Source organism: Passer domesticus, chromosome 3 (genome assembly GCF_036417665.1).
Source record: "Passer domesticus isolate bPasDom1 chromosome 3, bPasDom1.hap1, whole genome shotgun sequence".
NCBI lineage: Eukaryota > Metazoa > Chordata > Aves > Passeriformes > Passeridae > Passer > Passer domesticus.
The window spans coordinates 1,357,106-1,363,971 of NC_087476.1; the positions used below are offsets into that span (position 1 = coordinate 1,357,106).

At 68.3% G+C, this 6,866-nt stretch overlaps 1 long non-coding RNA gene across 1 annotated transcript; it reads right to left on the reverse strand.

Annotated features, from left to right (window-relative positions):
- Positions 1-1,232: 1,232 nt before the first annotated feature.
- On the reverse strand, positions 1,233-2,370 carry LOC135295770 (uncharacterized). Its single transcript, XR_010357839.1, has 2 exons — positions 1,674-2,370; positions 1,233-1,607 (listed from the first exon to the last, which is right to left on the reverse strand). It is a non-coding gene; the product is annotated as an uncharacterized LOC135295770 (long non-coding RNA).
- Between the last annotated feature and the right edge of the window lie 4,496 nt (positions 2,371-6,866).

The window sequence follows — 6,866 nt, forward strand, 5'->3', positions numbered from 1 at the left end:
CCGTGCCCGCGGAGCTCCAGGCCATGCCCACAGAGCTCCAGGCCGCAGGCCTCGCTGAGGGCGTCGAGGAGGCGCGGCGTGGCACGCACGTGCCCACCGGTGTTGGCCACAACGGCCGCAGCCTCGTCCCTTCCGGGCACCGTCCAGCTGCGTCCCCTCGGAGCTCCGCGACGCCTCCCGCGTGGCCGGGCCCGGCGTGGCCCGCAGGCCCTGGAGCGGCTCCACGCTGCGCATCGAGGCCACGCGGAGCGTCCCGAGGCTCTGTGTCAGGGTCTGCCGTTCGGCCTCCGCCTCGGCCGCCATTCCCTGGAGCTCGTGGAGCCACCGGGAATCCTGCGCCAGGCTGGAGCTCAGCCGCTCCGCCGCGGCCTCCGTGTGCCATCGGACCGGGCCGCTCCCGCAGCCGTGGCCGGCGCTGCCCAGGCCCGCAGAGCAGCTCTGCAGCCCCACGGAGATGGAGGAGCCGGCGCTGGCCGGGCGGCCGTGGCTCCAGGAGGTTCGCTCCAGCAGCGTCTCCTGCGCCTGCGGCGTCTGCCGGAGCTCCGGCAGCTCCCGGTGCAGCTCCGACAGCTCCCGGTGCAGCTCCGACGGCTCCCGGTGCAGCTCCGGCAGCTCCAGCTGCAGCTCCGGCAGCTCCCGGTGCAGCTCCGATGGCTCCCGGCCCAGCGCCGCCGTGTCCTGGGACACGGGGCTGTTCCCGGAGCTTCCCCCGCCTGAGCTGGGGACAGGATCCGGCTGTTATCCCAAAGTCCCGTTATCCCAGTACCCCACTATCCCGTTATCCCAGGAAAAGCCCCTGGAAAAATTCAAATTGGGAATTTAATTAGGATTTGAATTAGGATTTTAATTGGAATTCAAATTGAGATTCAAATTGGGATTTTAATTGGGGTTTTAACTGGAATTCAAATTGGGATTCAGATTGGGATTTTATTTGGGATTTTATTTGTAATTCAAATTGAGATTCATATTGGGATTTTAATTGGAATTGAAATTAGAATTCAGATTGGGATTTTAATTGGAATTCAGATTGGGATTTCAGCCTCCAAAATTCCCTGGACGTGGGGGTGGATTCCCTGGAAAGTCCCTCTGGAATGTGAGGAGGAGGAAGGACCTTGGGGCTGTGCAGATATCCCAAGGAATTCACGAAGAATTCCCGCTTATCTCCAAGGATTTAACCCCATCCTGCCCAGAGCCGGCGGGACCGGGACGGGAGAAGCGGGAAGAGTCCAGGCTGGAGTTTAAACTCGGTTTTAATGAAGGCACAAGAGGCAGAAACAGAGGGAAAACATCCCAGGGAAAACATTCCATGGGAGAAAAACATTCCATAAAAAACATTCCAGTGGAAAAGACATTCCATAAAAAACATCCCAGGGAAAACATCTCGGGGAAAACATTCCAAGGAAAACATTCCAGAGGAAAAATCCCAGGGAAAACATCCCAGGGAAAATATTCCAGGGAAAAAATTCCAGGGGAAAAATTTCCCTGCCAGTGGAGCAGGAGGTTGAGCCGGGCTTAGTCCAGCCTGAAATCTCTCCTGGGCCTAAACGTGGTCCAATCCTGGCTTGAACCTCCATCAGTTCTTAAAGGTCCCAAATCCAGCCTAAAACCTGTCCCAGTCCAGCCCAAAGCCTGTCCCAGTCCTGCCTAAAACCTGTCCCAGTCCAGCCTAAAGCCTGTCCCAGTCCAGCCTAAACCTCGGCTCAGTCCTGCCCAAAGCTCTCCCAGGGCAGCTCAAGGCTCTGCCAGCCCTGAACCCAGCCCAGGTCCCGCCTAAATCCCCCGGTGCAGCCTAAGCTCCCCCAGCGGGGCCGGATCCGGCACAGCCCAGTCCTGGGTCCCAGATCCCAGTCCTGGGTCCCAGTCCTGGGTTCCACATCCCAAATCCCAATCCCGGCTCCCTGATCCCAAATCCAGGATCTCAATCCCAATCCCAGCTCCCAGTCCTGGCTCCTGTATACCAATCCCAGACCCTGATCCCAATCCTGGCTCCCAGATCCTGCGTCCCAGATCCCAAATCCCAATCCTGGATCCTGATCTCAATCCTGGATTCTGATCCCAAATCCCAGATCCCAGATCCTGATCCAAGCTCCCAGTCCTGGCTCCTGGATCCCAATCCTAATCCCAGATCCCAATCTTGGCTCCTGGATCCTGATCCCAATCCCAGATCCCACTCCTGGATCCTGATCCCAATCCCAATCCCATATCCCAATCCTGGCTCCTGGATCTCAATCCCAGATCCCAATCCCAGCTCCTAGCTGAGCGCCTTCTCCACGCGCTCCCGGTATCCCGGCAGGAGCTGCATCCCGCGCAGCCGCGAGAGCTCGTTCTCGTTCCCGTTCCCACTCCCACTCCCGTTCCCACTCCCGTTCCCACTCCCGTTCCCATTCCCGCTCCCATTCCTGTTCCCATTCCCACTCCCATTCCCACTCCCGTTCTGGCTCCCGCTCCCTGCCCAGCGCACTTCCAGCGGCAGCTCGGGGTCGCAGAGCAGCGGGCCCAGCTCCTCCTCCCGCACCCAGTGCGCCGCCATTCCCGCCCGGATCAGCGGCAGCGCCGCGGCCCAGTCCCGCCCGAGCGCCCGCGCCACCCTGCCTGCCATCGCCGCCGGTGTCTCCGCCGGCGTCCCCGCGGTCTCGGCGGGCTCCGGGCGGCCGCAGCGGCGCCGCAGGGCCGGGCTGCGCAGCAGCTCCCAGAGCCAGGCGGGCTGGGGCTCCTCCAGCACCGCCGCGGCCGCGCCGCCGCGCCGCCCGAACACCTCGTGCAGCAGCGCCCGCGCCGCCTCGGCCTGGCAGGGCTGCCGCAGCGGGAAGGCGTCCGGCCAGCCCGAGCGCGCGTCCTGCACCAGCAGCAGCGCCCGGAACCCCTCCGGGCCGGCGGGCAGCGCCGGGCAGAGGCTGATCCGCAGCCGGGACCACGGGCCCTGCTCCCGCTGCGGCGCCGGGTCGCGGTCGCGGTCGGGATCGCCGTCCTGGCACTCGGGGCAGCGCCGCACCCAGCGCGCCACGTCCCGGCGGGCGCCGCTCCACGGCTGCGCGGCCAGCACGCGGCGCAGCGTGCCCTCGACGCCCTCGTGGTGCCGGCGGTGGCACTGCGCCACGATCTCCTGCCGCTCCAGCGCCGACGGCTCCCAGGATTTCCCGCGGCTGACGGAATTCCCGGCCGTGGCCCTGGCCCTGGCGGTCACCCTCTGAATCCAGCTCCGCTCGTCCGGCGCCGCCGGGCCCGGCGCTCCCACCTGGCGCAGGCGGAGCGCTCCCGGGAAGGCGCGGAGCCAGCGCAGCACCTCGGCCGCCGCGGCTCCGCCGCGGTGCCGGCCCCGCTCCCGCAGTTCCAGCAGCTCCGCCGCCAGCCCCGGGCAGCTGGAATACAGGAACAGCGGGGAGCGGCTCCGGTGCTGCTTCAGCAGCGCCCGCAGCGCCTCCAGCGCCGCCTCCTCCTCCTCGGGGCCCCGCCGCACGCCCAGCAGCCACCGCTCCTCCAGGCTGGCGGCGGCGAAGGCCACGGCCGGTTTTTGGGACCATCTCTTCTCCACGGCCAGGAACCAGACGTTGGCTTTGGGAATGTCGGGAGGCAGCTGGCAGAGCGCCGGGGCCAGCGGGATCGTCACCGTTTGGGATTCCCGCGGCTCCGGGCCCTCGGTGGCCACCAGCAGCCTCCACTGCTCCGCGGGCTGGGAGCCGCCGGAGCCGCCAGCGCGCAGCGGCTCGCCCCGGAGCAGGTAGCGCCCGGCGGGCCCCCGGATGACGATGGGAGCCGGCCCCGTGAGTTTCTGGAAGGCCTGGACGGCCCAGACGGCCGCCAGGCACGAGGCGGCCTGCGGGGACCAGCTCTGGCCCCCGAGCCTGCGGGACCAGTGTCGCACCGGGAGCAGCGTTCCCGCCCTCTCCTGCAGCAGCACGGCTCCCACCGTCCGCGCGTGCACCGACAGCCGGATCACGAAGGGCTGGCATGTATTCGGGAAGAGCAGGGTGGGCGCGGCCCTCAGGGCCTCCTTCAGCTGCCGCAGCCGCTCCCGGGCCCGTTCCCATTCCCGCTGCCACGTCTGCTCCCGCTCCCATTCCCACTTCCCCGCCGCCGCCAGCGGCCACAGCGGCAGCACCAGCTCGCAGTAGTCGGGGATGAATTCCTTCAGATCCTCGAACTTGCCGAGGACGGAGCGGAGCCGGGCGGGATTCCAGGGCTTGGGCGCGTCGCACTCCCCGCAGATCTCCTGCAGCTTCTCCTGGGAGACGCGGCGCCCCGCGGCCCCCAGGGTCATGCCCAGGTAATTCACCTCGCGCTGCACCAGCTGCGCCTTCTCCCGGTTCACCTTGAAGCCGGCCCTCTGGATCAGCTTCAGGACGCAGCGGGTGCGGTACCTCACCTGCCGCCGCCGCTTCCCGGTGATCAGGATGTCGTCGCAGTAGTGGAAGACGCCGCGGGCGGCGCCGGGCTCCAGCCCGGCCAGCATGGCGGCCACGCGGCGGTGCACGATGGAGCCGCTGTCGCGGAACGTCGGCGGCAGCCGCGTGAACAGGAACTGCTGGCCCTGGAAGGTGAAGGCGAAGCGGTGCTGGGAGCTGGGCTCCAGCGGGATGGCGAGGCTGGCGTTGGACAAATCCAGCACCGAGAAGAAGCGGCTCCGGGGGTTGACAGACGTCAGGATGCCGTGCCGGTCCAGCCTCTCCTGGGGCTTTTTGGGAGTGGCGGCGTTGAGGGCGGCGCAGTCCAGGGTCAGGCGGTCGCCGCGGCCGTGCGGTTTTCGGAAGAGCTTCAAGGAATTGTTGGATTTGGAGGTGCCCTTCACCACGATTCCCTCCTTCCGGTATTCCTGCAGCAGCTCTGCCATCTTCATCTCCTCGTCCGGGTCCAGCGGGCACTGCTGCTGGAAGGGCACCGGGCCCCCGGCCAGCTGCTCCTCCTCGGCCACGCGCCCGCAGTCCAGCCAGGAGCGCGCCCACACCTCCGGGAACCTCTGCTCCAGGGGGTGGGGAGCTCTCACCAGGAGGATGTTCACAGCGCCCTGCTCCCACTCCGAGCCCGAGTCCGAGTCCGAGCTCTCGGCGTTCCCGCTGACCCTCGGCACTCCGGGGAGGCTCCCGTAATTCCCACTGGGAACGCTGTGGTCCGGGCTGGCTCCGGAGCCCTGCTCCTGGTCCGAGCCTGAGCCCGAGCCCGAGTCCAAGCCCCATCCCAAGCCCGAGTCCAAGCCCCATCCCAAGCCCGAGTCCTCCTCCACACTCTCGGCGTTCCCGATGACCTTCAGCATTCCGAGGAGGCTCCCGTAATTCCCACCGGGAACGCCGCGGTCCGGGCTGGCTCCTGCGCCCTGCTCCCGGTGGAGCAGCCCGGCCGCCAGCTCCGCCGTGGCCTTCCCTTCCCAGCTCTCCATGTCCTCTCCCAGCCGGAGCCGCTCCCTCCACTCCGCTCCCGACGGAGCCTCCGGGCTCCGGACGGCACCTCCGGGGCTGGAGGCAGCGCCCGCGTCCCTCTCCCGGCTCCGGGAATTGCTGCTGGGCTCTCCCTCCTCATCCTCACGTCTCCCGGCCCGGGGAGGGAGCGGGGGCGGGGGCCGAGGCTGAGCTGTCCCTTCCCTTGGCACATTCCCATTCCCGGTGGCACTGTCCCTCTCCCGGCTCCGGGAGTTGCTGCCGGGCTCTCCCTCCTCATCCTCCCTGCTCCCAGCCCAGGGTGGCAGCGGGGCCCGACGCCGAGCCCGAGCCGTCCCTTCCCTTGGCACATTCCCATTCTGGAGGGCAGTGGCATTGTCCACATCCCGGCTCCGGGAATTGCTGCCGGGCTCTCCCTCCTCATCCTCACGTCTCCCGGCCCAGGGTGGGAGCCGGGGCGGGGGCCGGGCCATCCCTTCCCTCGGCACATTCCCATTCCCAGTGGCACTGTCCATGTCCGTGTCCCTCTCCCGGCTCTGGGAATTCCTGCCGGGCTCTCCCTCCTCATCCTTCCTGCTCCCAGCCCCGGGTGGGAGCGGGGCCCGACGCCGAGCCCGAGCCATCCCTTCCCCGGGCACATTCCCATTCCCGGTGGCACCGTCCATGTCCCGGCTCCGGGAATTCCTGCCGGGCTCTCCCTCCTCATCCTCCCTGCTCCCAGCCCCGGGTGGCAGCGGGGCGCGTCGCCGAGCCCGAGCCATCCCTTCCCTTGGCACATTCCCATTCCGGGTGGCACTGCCCGTGTCCGTGTCCCTCTCCCAGCTCTGGGAATTCCTGCCGGGCTCTCCCTCCTCGTCCCTGTTCCCGGCCCGGGGAGGGAGCGGGGGCGGGGGCCGAGGCTGAGCCCGAGCCGTCCCTTCCCCGGGCACATTCCCATTCCGGGCTTGGCGCGGGACACCCGGCTGGTCCCCAGAGTCCTTCCCGAGGGCCCGGATCCCTCCGGGGCCGCTCCCCACCTCCGGCTGCTCCCCGTTCACCCGCGCGCCGCCGGGCCCGGCTCCCGCCTCTCCCGGCATCCCGGCGTGCCCGGCTCCTCGGGAATGCCGCATCCCGTCCTGGCGCCACGGCCGGGCCCAGCCCTGCCCGGGCCGCCGGGGATCCTGCGGGAAAGCTCCTGGATCCCGGGCTCCGGGGGGATCCCGGGCCCCGGGGGGATCCCGCGGGAAAGCTCCTGGATCCCGGGCCCCGGGGGGATCCCGCGGGAAAGCTCCTGGATCCCGGGCTCCGGGGGGATCCCGCGGGAAAGCTCCTGGATCCCGGGCCCCGGGGGGATCCCGCGGGCGCCTGCTCCTCCCGGGCAGGAAGCAGAACATGGCCCCGGGCAGCGGGACGGAAGCCGGGGCCTCCTCACCTCGCCGGGGCTTGCGCTGGCCCCGCAGTCCCAAAAGCGGCCCGGGAATCCCAACAGCGGCTCGGGAATTTCCGGCAGTCCCGGGG